The sequence below is a fragment of the Thermobia domestica genome, chromosome 13 (assembly GCF_964235325.1).
Source record: "Thermobia domestica chromosome 13, izTheDome1.hap1.1, whole genome shotgun sequence".
In the NCBI taxonomy this organism is placed as follows: Eukaryota; Metazoa; Arthropoda; class Insecta; order Zygentoma; family Lepismatidae; genus Thermobia; species Thermobia domestica.
Genome location: NC_137466.1, coordinates 77,782,881 through 77,807,793, shown reverse-complemented (window position 1 = coordinate 77,807,793; position 24,913 = coordinate 77,782,881). Strand labels below are relative to the sequence as shown.

General features: G+C 37.9%; 2 protein-coding genes across 2 annotated transcripts in view; one reads left to right on the top strand and one right to left on the bottom strand.

Moving 5' to 3' along the window:
* Positions 1 to 24,913, bottom strand: part of LOC145668269 (COMM domain-containing protein 4) — a 323,145-nt gene that overhangs the window by 85,276 nt on the left and 212,956 nt on the right. The window lies entirely within an intron of this gene.
* Positions 22,339 to 24,913, top strand: part of LOC145669220 (uncharacterized) — a 55,689-nt gene continuing 53,114 nt past the window's right edge. The window contains exon 1 of the mRNA XM_081737550.1: positions 22,339 to 22,442. The gene's annotated coding sequence lies outside the window, so the exon portion shown is untranslated. The remainder of the gene's footprint in view (positions 22,443 to 24,913) is intronic.

Here is a 24,913-nt window from a genome sequence, read left to right as displayed (position 1 = left end):
TTTCACTGTGTCAAATTTCTGCCAAATTAAAAAGCACTAATGATCATTTCCAGTACAATCCTTAGTGCATCGTTAGTGGTTCTTCGTTCACCAACCCCTAACGTTAGTGCTTAATTAGTGTAGGTGCTACAAGTAAACTATCTTTGGTGGTCAGCGTGAATTTGCGCCCTCTTCAAGCACTAACAAAGTAATTAGTGCATTCGTTACTGATTCCTGAAAATACTGACACTTTGTATGGAATTTGATACTTCTGAAGTTGCCCCCACCAAAAATTTTGAATAAATTTCAAAATGTGGTAACACTAACGTTAGTGCTTAGTGCATTTAAGTACACTAATCACGCTCTAACGATTGCCGTTAACTCCATGTTTCTACCTCTATTTGTATAAAATTTGATATTTTTGAAGTTGGCCCCCCACCAAAGATCTTAAATAAATCCCAAAATATGGTAGCACTAATGTTAGTGCTTATTGCGTTTAAGTGCACTAACAATGCACTAACGATTACCGTCAACCCCATGTTTCTACCTCTATTTGTATAGAATTTGATATTTCTGAAGTTGGCCCCCCACCGAAAATCTTGAATAATCCCAAAATATGGTAGCACTTACGGTAGTGCTTAGTGTGTTTAAGTGCACTAACGATGCACTAACGATGCGCTAAGTTTAGTGAAAATCTGTCTGCATAAAGATGGGTGGGGGGTTAACTTCATATGAAGTAGGTCCCAAACCAAAATCTTCAATATCTCGTAAACGATCTCGTAAACGCTGATAGCACTAACGTTAGTTCTAAATGCACTAACGTGCACTAACGATGCATTAACGATGTGCAACGTTTGGTGTGATTTGGGAGAGGTGGGGGGCCAACTTCAGGAACGTAATTTTTTTTTGCGGTACATTCCGGTAAAAACGTACCACAAACGATTGACATAGTCTTATCTCGAAATTCCAAGATGGGGGGTTCTGGAAACGGCAAGCCCCCTAGTTAAAACTGTCATACTTTTGTACTGGAAGTGATACATACAAAAATGTTTGCGATACATTCCGACACAAATGTTGTTAAACGATTTGCATAGGTCTCGTTTCGAAATTCCGAGGGGGCATCAAAACGGCAGCCCCGTAGCTTGAAACTCTCGTATCTTTGTACCGGAAGTGGTACAGAAAAGAGTTTAGCGAAACGTTCCTGTTCAAAAGTAGTGCAAAGAGTGGGCATAGGTTTCATTTCGAAATTACTGGGTGCGGGGCTGCCGTTACCACAGCCACTCTTGAAAACTCATATAACTTCGTACCGGAAGTGGAACAAACGAAAATTTTTGCGGTACATTCCGGCACAAACGTAGCACACACGATTGGCGTAGGTTTTGTTTCGAAATTCCAAGTTTGGAGGCTGCCGTTTCTCCAGCCTCCCACTTTAAAACCCTTATAACTTCGTACCGGAAGTGGTACAAACGAAAATTTTTGCGGTACATTCCGGCACAAACGTAGCACAAACGATTGCCATAGTTTTGTTTCGAAATTTCAAGTTTTGAGGCTTCCGTTTCTCCAGCCCCCCACTTTAAAACCCTTATAACTTCGTACCGGAAGTGGTACATACGAAAATGTTTACGGTACATTCCGGCACAAACGTAGCACAAACGTTTGGCATAGGTTTTGTTTCGAAATTCCTAGGTGGGGGGGCTGCCGTTTCCCCAGCCCCCCCACTTTAAAACCCTTATAACTTCGTACCGGAAGTGGTACAAACGAAAATTTTTGCGGTACATTCCGGCACAAACGTAGCACAAACGATTGGCATAGGTTTTGTTTTGAAATTCCTAGGTGGGGGGGCTGCCGTTTCCCCAGCCCCCCCACTTTAAAACCCTTATAACTTCGTACCGGAAGTGGTACAAACGAAAATTTTTGCGGTACATTCCGGCACAAACGTAGCACAAACGATTGCCATAGTTTTTGTTTTGAAATTCCAAGTTTGGAGGTTGCCGTTTCTTCAGCCCCCCCCTTTAAAACCCTCATAACTTCGTACCGGAAGTGGTACAAACGAAAATTTTTGCGGTTCATTCCGGCACAAACGTAACACAAACGATTGGCATAGTTTTTGTTTCGAAATTCCAAGTTTGGAGGCTGCCGTTTCTCCAGCCCCCCACTTTAAAACCCTTATAACTTCGTACCGGAAGTGGTACAAACGAAAATTTTTGCGGTTCATTCCGGCACAAACGTAACACAAACGATTGGCATAGTTTTTGTTTCGAAATTCCAAGTTTGGAGGCTGCCGTTTCTCCAGCCCCCCACTTTAAAACCCTTATAACTTCGTACCGGAAGTGGTACAAACGAAAATATTTGCGGTACATTCCGGCACAAACGTAGCACAAACGATTGGCATACCTTTTGTTTCGAAATTCCAAGGTTGGAGGCTTCCGTTTCTCCAACCCCCCCCACTTTGATACCCTTATAACTTCGTACCGGAAGTGGTACAAACGAAAATTTTTGCGGTACATTCCGGCACAAACGTAGCACAAACGATTGGCATAGGTTTTGTTTTGAAATTCCTAGGTGGGGGGGCTGCCGTTTCCCCAGCCCCCCCACTTTAAAACCCTTATAACTTCGTACCGGAAGTGGTACAAACGAAAATTTTTGCGGTACATTCCGGCACAAACGTAGCAAAACGATTGGCATAGGTTTCGTTTCGAAATTCCAAGGTGGGGGGGCTGCCGTTTCCCCAGCCCCCCCACTTTAAAACCCTTATAACTTCGTACCGGAAGTGGTACAAACGAAAATTTTTGCGGTACATTCCGGCACAAACGTAGCACAAACGATTGGCATAGGTTTTTTTTCGAAACTCCAAGGTGGGGGGGCTGGCGAAATGCACCTGCAATTTCTAGTGCGGTGAAGGCAATATTACATGGAATGCAGCTAAATTGTCCTTGGTTCTCGACAAGAACGCTCAAATGAAACATTCCTTGATAAATGAAAGATTTATAAGAAATTAAATATCAGAGAAGTTTCTTATGAGAAAAACCTTAAATCATCTTCAACTTTCTTTAATATATACTGTACGTACAGAACAAAAACTTCTAGTTAGTGTCTTATATAACTTGCTTCCAACAGCATGTATGGAACATTGTCTCTCTCCAGCATCCGTTGATACACCTGCCTCATCTGTCAGTACTGACCATCACGTTCACACAAGAGATCACACAGCCAGAGCGTGGGAGCGATTTCAGGTATATACAAAATATTTTTCTCACATTTTATGTACTTACATGAGATAATATCATTTCACGGCATTAATTAAATAATGTGTGTCATTGTCAATATATAGACATTAAATATTTATATAACCATGGTTAATGCAAAAACGCCTAATATTAAGTCATTGTTAAAATCTCTGCCACTGTAAACTTATTTTCATGGAGGTTCACAATACATGAAACACTTATTTAAAAATTCAATTTTCGTTCTAATTAATTTGTTTAGTTTTTTGCCTAATATTTACCTTTAGCCCTCCCCGCAGACCCGTATCCAGGGAGTCTAGGGGGCCGGGCCTCCCCTAAATTTTTACTGCCCCCCCCCCTAAAATTTTCACGGTAGTCTTGCAAATGAACTATAATATGGTGATAAATTATATGGTTCGATCGGGCCCCCTAACTTCAGCCGGACCCTCCTACATTTTTGGGCTGGCTACCGGTCTGCCTCCCCGCTGGTCAAGTGGCAATTATTTTGGGCTGGCTACCGGTCTGCCTCCCCGCTGGTCAAGTGGCAATTAGGTGGAGTATCATCCATCGATCTAAGGCGTTAGGCTGACAAGCGTGCGACGAACCCCTTTGGGAGTTCGAGTACCCTGAGGGGCCATATGCGCTGAATTGTTCTTGTCCTCGAAGTTTTTGTGTTCGTTTCCCTGCTGTCTTAAATTCTAATAACAAATAGCGGCCAACGCATGTGCCTTCGGTGCACGTTGTCCCAGGTTTGATTCCCAATGGAAGACCATTAAAATTTTGAACGCACTACGGTGGTTCGGATTCCACCTTAAACTATAGATCAATGTCTCATATAGCCTTAGAATTGAAAAGAGCGCTTAAGTTCAAGAAACAAACAACTTTTACCACTGACCAACGTCACATTCCACTTTGGGAACGGGTTTACTTACGGAGCTATTATACAGGGTTTTTCAAAACAACACCGACAACGTTTGGGAGGTGATTCCTGACACCAAGATAAGACAAATAGTATAGACCAACCTGGGTACACAAATGCTTTCTTTCGGAATTATAGGCTACCGAAAACATGAAGAAATGAACTTTAAAGGTCCATAGCTCCAAAACTATGGGACCTATCGCAGTGAGGTTAAGACTTTACTTAGGAACTAGTATGTGTCCTATCCAAATATTCGTATTCCAGAATCCTGCGGTACTTCCACAACAATTTTTATAGAGGTAGTTGGTGAATACTTCAAATTATATGCCCGTAGCCAAGCTCCCTCTATAAAAATTGTTACGTGAGTACCTTAGGATTCTGAAACATGGATATCTGAATAGGACACATACTAGTTCCTAGTGGTCTTGACTCAACTACGGTAGGTCCCATAGTTTTGGAGCTATGGACCTTTAAAGTTCATTTTTTCATATTTTCGGCAGCCAATAACTCCGAAAGGAAGCATTTGTGCACCCAGGTTGTTCTATACTTTTTGTCTTATTTTGGTGTCGGAAATCATCTCCCAAACGTCGGTGTTGTTTTGAAACACCCTGTATAATGACTATAAATACAACTTTCTAGCGATATGTATTAATGGCTCAACAACTATTATTTTAATAGGAAGTGCATACTTATTTCAATCATGATTGCACGATGTGTTTGTTTTGTAAACCAGCAAATGGAGTACAAGACTGAGTAAGCGGAAACATTGAAAATTAAAAGAATTTGAAGTCATTGACAGTTAAAAGGCGACCAGCACTAGTGTGATCATCGCTAGTACTCTCGTACTAGATCTAGTAACTTTTATAATATTTTAGTGTTCTAGTACATTCACCAACAAATCTAGTACTTTCTCCTCCTCTTCTTTTCTCATAAATACATTTGGGAGAGAAAAAGGAATCTCATGAAAATTTGGCAATGAACAGAACTTTCACTGTTGAGTGTGTCGGGAGGAAACAGGTCCATTTTTATCAAGTTTGTGCTGTAATCTATAGTTCATTTTATTGGGGAAAATAGGAAGTGCGAAAGTGTCAAAGAACGAAGGGTTAAAAGTAAAAATGACCACAGTAAACAATATTACATATTTGGTAATCCGTTTAAACAGCAGGCCATTAAGGAATTAAAACTTGATTTTCTCAATAAGCTCATTTTATATTTCTTGCTTTCTCCCGTCATACTTACAGTGGATTTACAGTGAGTTTTCTCCCGATATCCTCTATATTTGTCATATTTACATTGGATTTACAGTGTGTTCTAATACGACAATTAAACAGGGGTTCCGGCAGGATTTTTAGTTTGAGGGTGTTAAACTTCATTTGAAATCATAGAAATTTATTACTCGAAACTGTTAGAGAAATTTCCATCTCTCACGCAAAACTACTTCTTCAAATTGCTGTGAAAAATAAACGAATAGGCTTAAACAAATAGTCAAAGGTAATTTAAACATAGAAACATCTATTATTTCGAATTTTGTAATAGCAAAATACTAACGCCAGTGTTAATAATAGTTTGAAGAAACTTTTCCAGCAGCCCTTGTATACAGAACGTCTGGCAACTCTACAGATAAGTCATATCATACGATTTTTCGACGTGTTTTGAATTTAAACTAAATTAATGTGTTACTGTGTTCCCGTGTCTTCAGCGCTTAGAATTGTTACGAATTCTTATAATTTACACTTTCTTTTCATTCTAATATACATTTTTTTAAAAATAAAATGGCTAGATCTTAGGTATGAAAAAAAATCATACTTATTTCTGAGCCATGTAATGAATGCCTTGTAATGATGCTAAGAAACAAAGTGCAAGGTGGTAACTAATTCGTTAGCTAATGCAAAATGTTTTTAAAAATGTTAAAAATAGAAAGTTTTCATGCCAAGATTTGCCACTGATTCTTATTTCGTATATTAATGTTGAGAAAAATGATGCCATATCATGTATTATAAATTAAATGATACTCTGTCTTTCACTCACATCTACACAAACACATACACATACACACAACTCAGTACAATTAAGAGTTAATTATAATACACTTTGAAGTGAGAGCTTGCGGTGAAACACTGGATAGAACAATCCCATAGTTCCCACGTTTCTCTCTAGGTGGAAACAACAGGGGAGACTCCCCTAAGTTCCTGCAATGATCCTCTCATTATTGAGCGTGCAACACAAAAGGGTAAACAAAAATCATCCCCTAGTCCTTGGAAGTTATCTTCGCTGTGTGATACAATTTCAAGTATCTTCCTTAAAGTGATGCTATTACTGCATTCATTAACACACAACTTTCGCCACTCCAAGAAACGAATTTTGATTTTTTTAAAAAAACGAGTATGTACAATAAAATATAGTCTACAGACAACAGAAAGTACAAATCTAATTGATTCTACGTGCTAACAACTATAAATTGGTGCAGTCTTTTTTTTAATTAGTATTCCGTTTATGATAGAGCTAATTTACGAATCTACGCGTACTACACATCAAAATGTAACAATAAACAAATATTACGTCTGCTAACCGCATGATGAGTAGATAAACTATATACATCTATATACAGTTTCTTGTAATCTCGACTTATATGTGAATAACATTTACTTTTGGTTAGGTTGGTAGGATTGGAATTGAGCGTGTCTTTCAGTACCGAGGCTATATAAAACATGCACCTACAATGTATGATCTGAACAATGTAGTTCCTATCTGGAAGACTTCGTTTGGGTAACATGTAAAACATAGGCGTAGCCAGAACTTTCGATGGGTATGCACAAATGTAATTAAAATCTACCCACGCTTTCATTATAGCATTCTCGTGTGCTCATGATATTGAGTTTTTAAGATCAGATAAAATGTTATTTCAATAAATTGAAGAATTACAGGTAACAAAATTTTAGAATTCATGACAATTGAAGAAAAAAAATATTCAAAACATTTTATAAGAATGTAACACCTACGTACAGGTCACACTCTAATACACACGCGGCACACGTTGTAGCCACACAATTGAAGAAAAAATATTCAAACCATTTTATACGAGTGTAACATCTACCTACAGGTCACACTCTAATACACAAGAAGCACACCTTGTAGCCACTGGTAGAAGCTCACGTCGCTCGGACCCCACATTAAGTTGTAGGCGCAATCTTGTATAGACTCGGTGCTGAAAGCTGCGTTCAACTTCCAATCAACCAATCAAGAAACAATACTAATCCGATTTTTACACGGAATTCTTTGGAGGGGGGCGATTGACAATACAATAATCATTTAGTGTAGTTACTGATCACTTCGTTTTCTTGAAGATTAACTATCTTTTATTTTTTCAGTATCTGGAAATGAAATGAAATCTTTGAGTGTATCGTCCAACAATAATACCTTTTAGGCTAAGGGAGACGGATGATTAAGGGAAGTGAATGATTATGAAAGAATCACTGGAATGAGAATGTGGGAGGAAATGAGAGTACCTGACAAAACTCATCGACACGAGGTTGTCCACCTAAACTTACTTGGCCGGGGACCAAACCAGAGACCCCACGCACCCGAGATAACCGCCGTCTATCACTGAGTCACCGTGTCCCATTTTCAGTATCTGGAGGTATGCAAAATTTTGCTGGCGAGAAATTTCGAAAAACTATTAACTAAATAAATTTTATACTTCTCACCGTAAACTCCTAAAGAGGAAATGTATTTACGAATACAAAATGGAGAGCCTATGATCTTGTTCCCCATATTAATGACACAGTAAACAACACATACTGAACATAAAAATTTTCCAACGGACTCTCTGGATTAAACGGGTATAAGCAATACATTTTCCTTTCGTTGTCGAAAAGAATTCATATGTCCACTGCTTTTAAAATTAAAAGAATCCATTAGGGTTACAAACAACAAAGGAAGGCAACTGGTTACTCTAACCCTACTCTATTGGCCACGTCTAGCTCTTCTAGGCAAATAGAATATACAAATAATATGCTTTCAGGCAAAATACTCCATACGTATGGACTTAGGCGAGCCGTGGACGTACACTTATAATCCATCTTTCAAGAAGGCGAGATAGTATGGTGTAGAACTGCGTATTCTGTAAGATTCGACCTCTCTATACAGTAAGGTAATCTTCCATAATGGTATATATACCAACCAACTGAATCGGATTCAAGCCCTGGATGTGGTTAGAAGCCCATTTTAATAGTAGGCCGCGTCCTTCATAACCTCAGTGTTGCAAAAAAAAATCAACTACCAAGCCCTGAAGAGTATATAAGGCTATGTCGGATGTTACCTTTGACTCTTTAATCGGAACATCTATTCATTGTAATGACGTAAAAGCATTTAACATTTTCTAAACATACAGCATTTTATTAGGCATATAATTCTGTCACTCTTATTGGGACACACTTTATTCTCCTGGATCCATTTAAGCCCATCTTAATTAACCTAACTTTTTCGGTATACCAAATTCGGTGAGAACGATATATAAGTAACCGAATCGTAGCCCTTAATGAAATAAATGAATAATAAGTACCAGATCTTTGTATTTCTTTTTCTTAAAAAAAAAACTTTACGATACTTTACTAGGATACTTACTGTAAGTATCTTACCGATAGTTGATCAATTTCGCCTAAATTCACACTGAAAATCTCCAATGATTACATCTATGTATAAGGTTAACCTTGCTTACAGAATGTGTCAGAAGATTTTTTAGAATGTTGACAAAAGATAAATGCCTCCATAATTATTACAATCAATTATCGCCTTCCTTGTGAATTGGAACAATGACTGATTCTTTATTCACTGATTCTTTCTGATTGTCGTAATTCCTCCTTGTTCCAGATAAGGAGAACAAGTTTGTGCATCTCGTTCCCCATTTTCCCCTCCAAAAAAAGTTAACGCAGCGGGAATTTCGTCTACACCCGGAGATTGTGTTTCTTCAATTTTTGTATAACGATATATATTTCTGCTCCGATAGGCTCTGCAATATACGGTCCTGCTGTATGTATTTCACTTTCTCCACAAGCACTATTTTGTGGCTGTGTGCTGAGCATATTGCCAAAGAGATATTTTGACATATTCAAAAACCATATATGTACGTGAAAATTGTTCAAGACGCCTTATTTAATATATAGGCGAAAAACGTATATCCTTTCTTAAATTTGTTTATGTCTTTATACATGTCCCGAATAGTTCTGTTCTTACTATTATCTTCAAATTCATCAATTTTAGCTTCCAAAAATTCAAGTTTCTTTGTCCTGAAAGTTTGGAAGTTTTCCAACCCTGATGTCAGCGAAATTTTGTGCAGTTCTATCGTTCGAATTTCGAACCTGTTTTCTCTCCTCTGCTAGTTTAATGCATTCTTGGTCGAACTATAGTTTGTTCCCATGTATCTCAGTCTACCCTAATTTTTCTTTTCTGGAGCTTTAATCTTAACTCTTATTTAACCCAAATATATCAACACTAGTTCATTCTGATCTTCTAAAACCGAGAATTATTCAACACTTCATTCTGGTATTCGCCTCTATAAGTAATATCTATTTAACTTTCTTTAATGAGTTTATTTGCTATAAATTTAGTTACTATCGAAAGATCAGTGGTAGCTGAATGGCAAGGTATAAATATGTGTTGAAATTCTGATAGGGGTTCATGAAAGTATTTAAATGCGTGCGTATATATTGTCCCCCCACGAATTTCAGCAAAAACTCATAGAACAACAATGGACTTATGATTTTGATATTATGGCTGCTTCCTAATTTTGGGATTCGACAAATTGAAAATTCTTTCAATTTATCATGAAACACACGTATTAATAGAGAAGTGGAATAATAAATGTCCTGAATGTTCGAGACTACCTGAACAAAAGATGGTTATACGGCCTACCTAGATCAGGATCTACCTAGACTACGGCCTCTTCCTTACAATTACCTACAAGTATGTCGAGTTAAGGGTATTGATTTGCTTAAAGAACAAACACACAAATATGCTAATATTCAATTTTATACATAAGACTAGCCTTTGGCTAGCTCGGGCTCCGCTCCAGACCCCTGAATTTGCTCGGCCTACGGCATCGGCCTCGGCTCGACTTCGCATTTCTTATCTATCGGCCTTTGCATCAACAGTAAATTTCGTGACCTTGCTCTTCATATTTCCTGAATTTGCCCATCCGGGGGCTTCGCCCCCACACACTGTCTTTGCTCGACCTACGGCCTCACACCTCTTGAACCTACAATTCTATCGTTTCTTTTCCTATTTTAACTATCTTATAGATAAGATTTTGTATCCCAAGAAAACGGCCATTTAAATAGCATGGACATTTCTTCATATCCCTTTAGACCCCTAAAAACTTTAAAATATTCACTTTTGGCAATTGTTCTGTTGATTAATCCTGGAAGGCTATAATCATACCAAATTTCATGATTCTAATCCTGCTGGAAGTACTTAAACATTTTGGGGTGTAGAAGACGTCCCATATAAATAACATGGGAAAGATTTTTCAATTCTCCATAAAAACACTATACGGTTGGGAATTTTTATTTCTGATGATTCACTTGGGTAACGCTAACGAAAACGTACAAGCATACCGAATTTCAAGTTTTTATTTGAAATTCTAAGTAACTAAAACATGAGATTATAGGTCCAGAAAAAGACCCATTTAAATAACATGGGGAAATTCTTCATCCCCTCTTTAGACCCTCTAAAATTTAAAAATATTAACTTTTGGCAATTTTCCTGTGGGTTTGTCCCGAAAAGCTACAATCATGTCAAATTTAATCATTGTAGCCCTACATGAAGTGCTCAAAAATTTGGGGGTGTAAAAGATGTCTCATATAAATAACATGGGAAAGATTTTTCAATTCCCTATAAAACTACTCTAAAGTTGGATTTTTTTTTTTTTAGTTTTACTGATTTACTTAGATAGTGCTAACGAAAACGTACAAGCATGCCGAATTTCAACTTTTTATTCCAATTCTAAATACCTAACACATGAGATTATAGGTAAAAAAAACGGCCCATTTAAATAACATGAAGAAATTCTTCATCCCCTTTTTAGATCCCTAAAATTTAGAAATATTCACTTTTGTCCATTTTCCTGTCGATTAGTTCCGAAAAACTACAATCACGCCAAATTTAACCACTGTAGCTCTACAGGAAGTGCTCAATAATTTATGTCAGTTCATGTAGTTTTATATGTAGTAAAGGTTTAGAAGGCTTAAGTTTGATAAGTGGTTTACAGCTCTTCATTGGTTTTCAAACTGTTAGTATTGTACAACTGCACTAATATGCAACCCAATTCACAGTCATGTTGTTTTGGTTGCCTAACGATCTCCACTGTCTGACATTTAGACATTTATACATGTTAGAACTCGTATTATTTTGTAATGGTAACATGGTAACAAAGAGAGTTCAGTTGGTTTTTCATCCACCACCTTCGGACATCGATATTTCACCTAGGTGTACCTGGAAGATAAAAAATAGTCCCCATCAGCATTGACGATCTTCTGCCAACGTTCAGGAAGGGCATTGATTCCAACGCGCTAGAACTTGGAAGGACGTGAAGCAAAGAAGTTATCAAGTGCATTTTGCACCTCTACTAGGGATTTGAACTGCCATTCTCTAAGGTTATCGTCCAAGGAATAGAACAGGTCATAATCGGACGGTGCAATGTCCGGGGAGCATGGCGGATGCAATAGCGTTTCCCATCTAAAGCGTAGATGGTGTCCCAGGTCATCCTAGCCACGTGGGGCTTAGTGTTACCCTGTAACAGGAGGGCCCCTTTGCGATACAGAAGTGCTGGCTCCAGAGTTTTGAGTTTTTCTTAAACACGGCTCAACTGCTGAAAGTACACAGCTGCATTGATGCTCTGACCAACTGGTAGCAGTTCCCAATACGCGATGCCGCGAGCAGTCCATCAAACAAACAGGAGGACCTTCTTCTGCTGCAGTGCTGGTTTCGGCTGTTTTGGAACTGGTACACGGGATGCTAACCAATGATGACGGCGCCGTGGAGCTTCGTACAGGACCCGCTTCTCATCACATGTCAAACCCTATCCAGAAACAGTTCCTTCCTCAGACGAGACAAAGAAACACAGTTGTCTGCTCGCGTTGTCTTCTGGCCCGGAGTCAAATTATGTAGGACTCATTGGGAACCTGTAGTGCTTCCCAAGTTGATGGAGGTGCTGCCGAATGGTTTCTCCACTCACACTGAATTGTAGTCTCAGTTCCTCATATGTCTGGCCACTGTTCGCCTCAATTGCTGCCTGAAGATATTCATTTTGTACATATGTTCCTCTTCCGGCAAGTGCTGCGTCTACGAGTGTTTCGTCACCGTCCTTAACTTGTTAAACCACCGCTGCACTGTCCACGTAGTCACGACACCCTCACCAAAGAACCGGCATATCTTCCGCGCCCCACCGCGGAGGCGTTTGACCCCAGTTTGAACTCGTACAGTAGATGGCACTTATGACGCTCTGTGGAGGTCCCATGTTCACTCTGGACTTTTTCATTTAAGACAGTTAAAATTCGTATTTCAACATTTAATAAAATTTCACCTAGAAGACGAGAAAAGGGTGCGAGGGTGGTTTAATAATGTGCTCATACAAAGTGTTCGAAGTTCGTGCGAGACTTCGCGAGTTCAGACGAATTTTATATGAAAAATGCAGAGTAAGGACAAAATATATGGGTCACAATAACACGTAAGACAATTGTCTGGTCTATACATATAGGCACTAGAACTGGTTGTGACAGATCAGTTAGCTATTGCTGCTACTGAGAACACCTTAGATTGAATGTAGTAGCCTTTTGATGAATTTGCCCTTACTATCCGGACTCCCTTATATATGCGTAAAAAAATAAATAAAACCCTTCTTTTAGCTTCGGATCAGCAAGTGCAATAAAATAATACAAGTACGTATGCAAGGGGTGGTACTGGGTATCCAGACACTCCCCTGAAATAACGACTTTTCTGTAAATTCGGTCTAATTTTAGAGATGATTTTACAAATTTTAATTCAATTGATCCTCACATTACATTTGGGCCCCAAAAAGCTTTGGACCCTCCTGAAATAAATTTCTACGTATGTTCATGAAAGAATTTATTTAACAAATAAGTAATATTTTTTTAGCAAAAATCAATAAATTGAACAAAGCACCTACTCTCTATTCAAAAAAAGTAATCAAATCAAAAAAATTTTCAATTTCTTATGAGTTTTGAATCATAGACACAAATTGACTGTAATATCTAGATATCATGCAGGATTATGCGGGTCAAATATTAGGCATTGAAATAAGATATTCCATATCCATTGATCAAAAGTCCACAAACACCACCATCTTGTATACATACAATTTTCTTCATTTTCTATAAACCTTTAAGCGATTGCCTTAATGTGCATTTTAAAAGATGTAATACTTTTTTTGTACATTCTAACAAAAATGTTTCTGACAGATATTCCTGTTCCTCAAGTAATTTGTTGTCTAGTTGTGTTCTATACGTATAATTAGATCTAATACCATGAACCATTGATTAACACATTTGATCAATTGAATGGCCTAGTTAAGTATTATGCTATGTACTTAGATATCTTACTCAAACTAAATTGCCTCTGCTACGTTCTACGTGTTATTGAATTAAATCAATTTCCAGACAAATTTAATATTTAACAGGCAATTTAACATTCACAAACCCTTGTGAAAACCATTTAAAATGCAAACGCATGAACACGTTACTGTCAGAATAACGGAAAACATAACATCACTTCTTTATAATTTGAGTAAATATGCATGGTTTCACTTCCATTCTATCGTCCAGTATACAAAAAAGGTCCGTCATCTGTATTCTTATGTCATGTTATCTTCTCTTCTGTTTCTATGACACTTAATTACACTATTAACAAGGTTAGTATTACTGAATAATTCTTCGCAGACAAAAGAGAAACATGTGAAATGTTGTGTGAAACAGCCAGAATACAAAAATTAGAGTGCAACGGAGACTAAAACAGGATTTAATGGCTTGAATACACAAGGGGCTCTCTTTCTGCAGTCAATGTTCGAAATATATACATATTAACTTGAATATACAGTAGTGAACTATACCGACAAACTGTAGGAGGTGATTCCTTACATCAAAATAAGAGAAAAACTTCATATGGGCCTGTGGAAAAAAGTGCATAGTTTCAGAGCTAGGGCTGTCCAAAACCGCGAAAAAGCCGAATTTCAAGAGGCACTATTTCGAAATCGAGAAACTGTGGATGGTGGTCCTTATAAGCATAAAGGAAGTCACGCATACGCAATCCAAAAATGCATATTTCATTAATGTTTAATGGGTGTACAGAATATTCCATGCAGGATGAAATTTCCGGACATGCCATCAACCGAATTTTGATATATACTCTGACCTTATGATTTTTCCAAAGTAGGCAAACGATGAGCCTTGATAACGGTGAACATGGAATCCTTTGGCGCGAAGTCGAAAGTGTTCCCAGACAGATGCTTGCTTGCCGCAAGCTTGCCTGTCGCTTTTATTTGATTTTATTTCGCTTTGGCTTATACACAAAAGCTTATTTCTGCTTAGCGCAAGCCGTAGTGCGGGCAACCCAAGCTTCACTTGCGAGACGCTTTTCTTTAGATTGCAGCAAAAAGCCAGCGGGCGTTCGATTTTCAGTTGTTCTCAAAAACCACGTGACGCTGACCTTTTAACTTTCGGCGACAAAGTAATGTTCGCGTTGTTAGCGTCTTTTTAGCATTCACCTTGAATAAAGGACAAAATTTATTTATTTATTTATTTTAAATTGTGCTCTAGTCCCACGTACCTATAATATCGCTCTTTATTTCCTCATATTTCGGTAACCATGAGGCATAACGAATTGTAGTATTTATGTATAAAGCATAAATGTGAACATAGATGCCAGCAGATTTGAGTCTACTTATTTTGCGAAAGAATACAGAACTGTTGCAGATATTTTAATACAAACTGCACGTTTAACTTACAGTATAAACTTTATCTGAATGCTGTGTTTAAAGTGTAAACATTTCTCCGCGTTTTTATATAAAAAGGTAGAAATTTCAAGTACTCGCGGCTAATATAGCAAGATATTGGATATTGGTAAGAAGCAACGGCGCGTTGCTTGTCACAAAATCGTTACTATTATGATTATTTTGATGTTTTGTAGAAGCAGATCGGAGACGTGGGTGTTTACGCGGCTGTGCATTTGCTTCAATAATTGGGAAGGTAAGGGGAAATATATTGTAGCATAGACTTAGCCAGACGGTCGATGTATACGGATTTCTTACTGTTTTATCTAAATTCGCTTACCGCAAGCTTCCATATGGCTTGTTTGGCGTGTCTTTCGCTTGCAATAAACTTAATAGAGCTTGCCATTGGTGAGTTACGCTTATACTTGGCTTGTGTTTGATATCATGTGGCTTGCATTTCACTTATGTAGGCAAGCTTGCTGCAAGCCTTGTCCTGTTATAACTAACTAGCTTGTCACAAGCTTGTAGCAAGCTAATCGGCTTGCATAATAGAGCTTGCGGCAAGCTAATTGACCTGTAACAGCAAGCTTGGGGCAAACTTTCAACAAGTTTAAATTGCTATCTGGGTTAAGAATCGTCAGCAGCACGGTCTCTCGTACTCGGGAACACGCATGCTACAACGTTTTCTTTCACGTTTACAAATGAACAAAACGTGAAATATAATATGACGAAATACAACGCAACACACGTTATTCCGAACACAAAAATCATGGAGCTCCCGGTTCCTAACACTTCCGACTTCCCTCCGAAGCACTGGAGGCCCATTGTTGTCAAGGCATACTTCGTGCATGCTTTAGACCATCCTTGAAATCAGGGTGTATCTGAAAACTCTATTAAGAGCATATCTGAGAATTACACCGTATAAGAAATTGAAATTGTGCAAGGGGACTCACAAAGAAACTGGGTAAACTAAATAATGTCACTAGTGGGATCGCATGATCGATGTTAAAATGTGGCCAAAGTGTGTGTTGATATCAACATGTAACTAACGGACAAATGTCAACATGTCCCACTACTGCTGGGACACCGTCCCACGTGCGAAAGATAGGAAAATAACTACTTGGGTCTTGAATCTGAGGCCGTGGGCTCCCAGTAGGTTTGGAAACTGCGACCACGCGAGCGAAAGCAAGCGCTCTAGCCCTGAGGCTTCAAGGGAGCCTCATTTTGTCTGTATTCATTTCTTTGAGGGGTACCCACTTTGTTTGGCAAGCGCTCTTGTACACAGCCTCCCGACATGCTTGTGTGTTTCTTTTTGTAACTCCTACTGCACAGTTGTAAACAATCAGAGCTTTAAGACGTTTCTTCCTATTTCTCATGTCGTTTTATTTTCCATATGTATGGTGTTCCAGCAGTAGAGTTACATGTGCCAAATTGGATCATTTTCGTCTTTGTCTTGGCATGTGCACTGTGTAAGATACGAATTCTGAAGGTATTTTCCTATATTCCGAGTACGTCATATGTTTCAGAAGACGTGGGACATGATACAAGTTTGTTATTTTCACGATCTATCAGAATTTAACCATGGATTAAGAGATTTCTTTTCATATGTGTCGACTGTGGCACATTGTCCCAAACAAAGAGAGACGTTGATACAATGTTGTTCTAGTTACGTTCTACCAAAAAGTGCACCAGATGTAATAGCAGAATGTACGACCTTATTTTCCTCGTTTTCGCACTTGGGACAGTGTTCCAGCAGCAGTGGGACATGTTGACATTTGTCCATTAGATACATGTTGATATGAACACACACGTTGGCCACATTTCAATATCGATCATGCGATCCCACTAGTGACATTATTTAGTTTACCCAGTTTCTTTGTGAGTCCCCTTGCACAATTTCAACTTGGCCTCAGTTGTTGCATCCTTATTGGTATGCAACCGTGTACAACATATTACATCGGATTGAGGAAATATTATTGGTGAATCGGTAATGGCTTTCATGTTCTTGATGCTAATCTTTACATTTCCGACACTTTGAACTCACGTTTACTTAGTATGAGTGCATTTCTGGGCATTTTTTGTTATGTGTTTCCACACATGTGAATCACCCTGCTTCATCTGATGTTCTCTACCAACACTCCAGATGTCTTTCTAGAGCATTTGAGAACAAATTCGCTACACTTAATACTCAGACCGTCACTGTTGGCCAGCATCCGTACCTAGCGATTATGCAACCGCACACAACGGGCATGAAGGTGTCCGCTATTTTGTATTTGTTCCAGATATCGACTTAATACAAACGAATTATTGTTACCTGGTAGAAACCCTATCAATTCATATCCATTTAGACCAATTTTCATTTGGCAGATTGCCCGGGACTCCCTACGTTCCTTTGGGGAATCCCTTGTGCGTGCGTGGTAGAATTGTGAAACATGCAAAATTCAATACAGCAGGTATGACTTCTTCAGTGAATTTTTTACCCGCCCTCTTTACGTTGGATAGTTTCCGAACTATTGGCGTCCGAAAGTCATTTTCCTACTCTTTCGTCACCTTGTTGATCCGAAACTATGTCCGATAGCCGAAAGTTCAAGAGAACTATTTTCTTGTTTCAGTGGCAGGAGTCACCTCCCAAGAGTTGTAACACTTATTTTGCAACACCCGATATATATATGGTGTTTCAAAATAACATCGATAACGTTTGGAAGGTGATTCCTGACACCATGATTAGACGAAAAGTATAGACCAACCTGGGTGCACAAGTGCTTGCTTTCGGAGTTATAGGCTGTCAAAAACATGAAAAAATGAAATTTAAAAGCTCATAGCTTTAATATTATGCGACCTACCGTAGTCAGGTTAAAACTTTATTCAGGAAGTAATATGTGCCCTATCCAAATATCCATGTTTCAGAATCCTGTGGTACTTCCACTTTTTTTTAGAGGTAGTTTTTGAGCACTTGAAATTATATGCACATAGCTAAACTGCATATAATTTCCACTACGATTTTATTTTTGACGAAAATTATCGTAGAACGTATTTTTTTAATCAAGGGGGGGGTGAATTGACACCACATTAGGGGGGATAAATTCACTACTCATTCCTGGCTGATTTTCATCTTCAAGCATTGGGGATTGCGGGAAATCCTTTTTTTTTAAAATCTACATTCAATTGTATCGAAATTGAGATTTTTTTTTTACAAAAGTTATCATGGAACTTTCTGTTAATCAAAGGAGGGGTATATACACCTCTTTATTCATCACTGATTTTAATTCCATGCACAGAGGATGACTAAAAAGCCTCAAAGAAAATATACTCATATTGCTACAAAATAAAATTTTTCTTTTAACGAAAATTAATGTAGAACATAGTACTTTTAAACTGGATGCCCTTTCGCTCCTTGCAAATTTTAACTCTCAGGTACTTTCCATAATGCAGCTTCTAGAACACAGATAATAGAATTTTAGTTGTGGACAGGTCTTCCGCCTTTAGTTAAGACGTAATAACAACACATCAAGTAAAAAGTCACAATAGTTCCTAAGGGGGACATGAACATACCAGTTAGAAACACCTGCCATCAGACCTTGCTGAAAAGCCCTGGGATGTGAAATATACTAATCCATTACACAAGTCACCAGTTTAGCATCCCATCCAAGATGGTGATCATTACGTTTTTTGAGCAACAGAATAAATGGAATTTGCTCTGTGACTACAGGGCAATATTTCAGCAAATTCCAGCAAACTTGACGGAAAAGATCGAATGTTTCCTGACACATATATTGCCGGGCATTATCCTGCAACAACAGCACACTACAGTACATCATTTCTAAACTTCGTTTGACCTCCACGCTCTCATTTTAATGTCTGAGAGTACGGCACCGCTGTGCACAATCAGAAGTTTTGTCCATCAAACTAGGTGGTTTATAAGACCTTCTTTAGCTCGTACGCTGCCACTTGACGAAATATGGCGTCATTCATACTGTGTGCCATTGACGCCATTTGGCGTCAAGAGGTAGTTCTCATTGTAGACATTCTCTGTAAAGTTGCACACAAGTATAGAGCTTTGATACTCTGGTAGCACACGGTGTTGGTCTGCTCATTTTCTGTAGTGTGCTTGATTTCCTCTAGATTTCCAACTAGTTTGTTGCAAAAGGCATTGGATTGTTGGCAAATGTTGTACATTGGATTGGGGTACTGAAATCAAGGTTTCAGCGAAAGAGTTAACGTTGCGCAGCTTTAAATTTCTTACATGAGAGTGGTTTCGGATGCCTCCCCTGTACGTTGCTCCATAGTTTCGTATTTGAATGATGATACTAGTTTTCATCCTCTATCACTACCATCAAGAGCAACAGTTCCCAACTTAGAGCATGGGTATCCCCGGGAACTCGCCGTATGTTTTTGGAGTATGCGAAACAGACACCGTAACCTTTGTTTACAGTGCAAACAACGTACTTGGTACAATCATTAAAATTAAACTAAAACAACGTCTTGGTATAATCATTAAAATTAAACTAAAAGTTTTAATGGCCAGTGAAAAAGTTCGACAATATCTGACTGAAGTCAACTTACAATTTATACTAGCTTCATTTCCATCAATCACCAAAGACAGTTCCATCCTAAATAGCGGCACAACATGGGAGAAATGATTGAAAATAAAAAGAGAACAGTGCTGTTACAACTGAATTGGTGAATAGGAGAACAGTACACATTCAAAATAAGCCGTTCGAAAGCCAAACAAAATGATGCGATGGCGCTGTCAAACGCAGTAGATCCTGCTATATCTCATAATGATTTTGGCCAAGCACGGTGAGCAATGTGCGCTGCAGAACTGATATTTGCATTCTTATGAAACAAGAACAAAAAAAAAAAAAAAAACTCTTATCTAGATTTGCCAAAAGTCAAAACGTGGCAACGCAGGATTGGATGTGCGCTCGTGGTATACTTTATATACCACGAGGCGCGTACTTTCACTTCTTTGTGCGCTAGTAGATTGCAACATTTTCCCATAAACGAAAACTATTCCTTAATGAATGTTGATTAACATACTTTATTCTGCAACTAATAAACAATTATCAAGACCCGTTCGCTTTCAAAGGAAGTTACCGATTAGAATATTATGGTACCTTCACACTGAACAGCACGACTGACAGAGGTTTTTTTTTTTTTTTTTTTTTTTTTTTAATGTTGCATGCTCTCCTTGCCATCAGACACATGATATACGATATATCCCATAAATTGTTGTGTGTTGCCACACACTTCAGCTCCAATGTTTCATACACTGTCCGACGTGTGTTTCAGTGGGCTCGCAACCTTTTCATCTTACTGCTTGTATTAATAACAGCACAGTTTATTAACATTTGATGAGCGATGGATCACCTCTTTTCAGCATCACGGTTATGTGGGATAGAACAGATTAGATTTACAACTTAAAGTGTGCTGTTACTTGTTTGCAAGAATCCAAGGAGAACTTGCTTGCACGAGTCCTAGCTGCCTGCTTGATTGTGCAAGAGACGCCGGCGATATTTAAGCGAGTGAAACAAAAGTTCCTTAGACATTGCGCTACGTGAATCGAGGTTGGTGGTCGTCACTTTGTACAGTTACTATTTGTTTTTGGTACGTACAGTCCAGCAGTAGATTGTTTGTACTAAATCTTACTCAGATGTACTGTTATGCACAATAAAGGAGGTTCCATCGACTTGATCAATTCATTTGTTATTGAAACGTCGTAATTGTTCCCAAAAATTTGCTGTAACTACAAGACAGCGTGGCGCTCGAATTAGCAGTTTTCGACCTACGTTTCCTATCTCAAAATGTGTATATTGGACCCCTCTATCACCTGTATAAATTTGACCCAAAAGGTTATGGATACCCTGTATATACTCGTATCCAAATCAATCTGAAGTTGAACGGATTTAACTTGCATTCATGGTTTTCCTGAAGTTATCTGTAATCTGGTGAATATGAGATAGTATCTTTTTTGTTTTCCTTCTTTTTCCCTGCTCGCGAATTATCTGCTTGTTGACAGAGGAAGCTTAGGAAAGAAATAATGGAATAACATACCTTCAAGAAACCTAAGGTCTAAATATGATTTTTTTAAATGCACAAACTATACTTTTTACTCTATGTTGATGATACTGAGAAAAATATAGCTATTAATTTAGCTAGATACTCACAAATACGAGAAAAATATCCTTGCACAGTGTAATACACATGAAGCAGCACAGAGCAATAAGCAGTTTGTTCGCTGGAGCCTAACTTTTTTTTCAGCACTAATGACGTACTTAGAATTTAACGCAGAATCCGAAACACATGTACTCTCGTCGAAAAGCTAACTGAGGTTTCCTGCACTGAAGGAGAGAACACTAACCACTTAGCCACATGAATCTTATATTCGGAAAAGAAATCAAGTACATTTGGTTTCGCCGCGTAGCAACTGTTTACATTAGGGAAGGGCAGAGTTTTGGAAACATCAAATATTCTAAGAAACGCTAAGAAGGAGGGGAGAACAGAGCTTATATCAAAAAACAACATAAGAGATGATGAAATTTTCCTCATAGTCTATACCGTGAAATTAAATACGTCACCAGCTCACATGGGACCATATCATAACCATTTCTCTTGACACACTCTGGGGAACCGACTCACGACATTTCACAAATCAAAATAGCCAGTGGTGGTTTGTAAACATATTATCAAGTTAAGGAAACGAATATCAACAAACACATACACAAACTCACACACAGAGAACAAATCCAACTTTTGTTCCAGAATGTAGACCTAATTTGGGAGACTTTGATTTGATTTTGATGTTATTTTGTTCAGTTAATATTACCTTTAATTACTTTAAGTGTTCGCCATTGTTCTAAGTAGAGCTGCTGCGGTTTAACAAGTAAAACGGATTACGGAGGACCATTTCCCTGCCAGATGTCACAACTCGGTCCGTCACTCCAGGCTAAAAATCTACCACCACAAATATCCTTCCTTCCTGGCCTATAGCACACTCCCTTGTGTAAATTCTCAAACTCCCACTCTTAATTCGAAGTCCAGCAATCAACTTTATACCTCCAGGAGGCTGAGACACCACATATACTCTGTCTAGAAACGCAACTAGTTTCCTTATGGAATGTGGGTTGTCCCTCCCTCCTTCCACCTACGGGCTCGTCCCTTACGACTGAAGAAAAACAAGAGACTCACTTAAATACCCCCATTCTGCCCTAGGTACCTACATTCTGAAGGCCACAAACAACGGAAGAGCATAAGGGATTAATGTATTCGTTTACAGTGTACTAACTGAGGAACCAGACATAACAATCGAATACATATCTAGGTACGTACTTTATATGAATATTCTGTTTTTACCTAAATTAGTGTTTGATATTCCGCAGTATCATAATTATCTTATTCACATTGCTATCTATAAATACTTCCTACCGAATGTTAATACCTTCCATGCATTCTTAACTACGGAGAACATCTGAATTACACTTGACATCAAACGACTCTAGTATTAGTAATATAAAATACTTTCAAACAGTAAAGGTATGCTTTTTTTTCGCACTTTAAGTATATAACATATACGAAGCCTCAGCAATAAGCTAAGGACCATACTACCAAAAAATCAGTACTAATGAGAAAACTTCGCTTCAGTTTCGTCAACTCGACACTTTTTGACACTAACAATTCAAGATTTTTTTAGTGATTCAATGGAAGGCGCTCATCTCTGATGCGTGGAGCCCCTGGTTCGATCTCACGTTATGTAAGTTTATGGTAGACAACATCGTATTTGTGAGGTGTCTTGAGGTTCTTCCGTTTTCTCCCATATTATCATTCTACAATTGTTTCATGGTAATTAATTTTCAATGATGATCCGTTTTTGTTGGCATTATCATGGGACGTTAAAGATTTAATTTCAATTCTGGATCTTTAAAAATGTACACTCACGTAAACGTAAAACGATTCTATGGCTTCAGTTTATAAAATAAACATACAATGAAATCACTTGACGCTCACTCTCTCAATGAGCTGGATTGCGGAAGGGGTAACTAGTATGAGTTTAACACATTATTTGATCATCTGTCCGCTTTAATTATGAGAAACACCGGAAAACTTTTCATTGAATACGTTTTTAGTTTTCATGCAAGGTAAGAAGTTGAATTAAATTCTAAATTCTCGTAATAAGTTGAACTAAATTCTCCATAATTTTCTTATATGGTAGTTGTTTGAGATGTTGAGTTTAATTTCCTAAACTCTCTGACACTACAATCCACATAGAGTTATATCAGGCCAGATGACCTATGTAACTCAGAATGCATTGTAAGACCATTGAGTTCCAACATTATTATTTCTGTCTCCTGTCTCCTTAGATATAAGTTAGAAACTTCTTACTTCAAGTAATTTCCCCATTGCCACACAAAATAACGTGGAACTCCAGTCAAGTAATTTCTCAACTGCCTCACAAAGCGAAAGTCCAGTCAAGTAGTCTATCTTCCTAATTACCTCATAAAATAAAGCAAAAATCCAGTCAAGTAACTTCAGAATTGCCTTATAAAGCAAAACGAAATTTTAGTCAAGTAACTTTCTGATTCCCACACAAAACAAACTTCAGTCAAGTAACTTGCCAACTGCCTCACAAAGGAAAAGTCCAGTCAAGTACTCTAACTTCCCAATTGCCTCACAAAACAAAGTAACCTCCAGTCAAGTTGACAAACTGATTGACCAGATAAGCTGTCGTACGATCCAAAATACTTGCTAACATTTAACTATGTATGTAATTAAATTGATTTCCATTATGTTGTTAATTGTAACATAATAGAAGTCAATTTTATACCTAACCGTTGAAATGAAATGAAATTTGTGAGGTTTACGTCTTACGGTTATGCCGGCTAGGCTAAAGGAGACGGTGATGATGAGAAATGAATGAAATGGTGGAATGAAGAAAGTGGGAAGAAGCGGGAGAACCCCGAGGAAACCCACGAACACGGTCTTTGTCCACCACAAAGTTCACTTGCGAGAGCAGGATTTGAATCCGGTACCCCATGCACCAGAGGTGAAGGTTCTACCACTGAGCCTAACCGTTGTTGCCAATAATGGTCAATTATAAAATGACCTCAAAGTTGGGATATTTCAAATAGCATTTGAGTTAATGATGTAAGTGCCCATGCTTGGATACATTTCTAATTACGCTTTTAATACAGTACTAATTTGAGGACGATGAATTCAAATGAACCTCTTTTTAAACATACGTGTTCATGGAGTGCCTAGAAAAGTGCTTTAAAATTTGGGATATAAATAAATATAAATATTTCAATTTTGAGGTCAGTTTTCGCGTGATTCCAAGGATGGATATATTTAAAAATAGTTTCATTGGATTTAACATCCTCCAATTAGTATATGAAAAGGATAATATTGTAAATTTACAAAGCATTAGCACTTTTTATTAGAAGCATTATTGTTCATTCTTTTTGTCTTCAACGCTTCAAGAAACTGTAGAATATTATAACAACATTCAAAACTCTCAAACACATTCTGCAAGTATTCTCATGAGATGCACTAGAAGCACATTTTGTTCATTATTCTTGTGTAATTAATTTATACCTATGCCATACAGCTAGATGTACTCTGTTTAAAGACTACCTTTTCTGTATTAGAATAGTAGGAAGTTTGTCTTTTGTTGAAAATAATTTTATTAAATCGTAATATTTTGTTATTGACAGCAATAAATTAAATTTACTAAACTTTAAACGCAACAATGGTGTTCAAACACTTTGCTTTAAGTAAAATAATAGTACTAAAAATTGG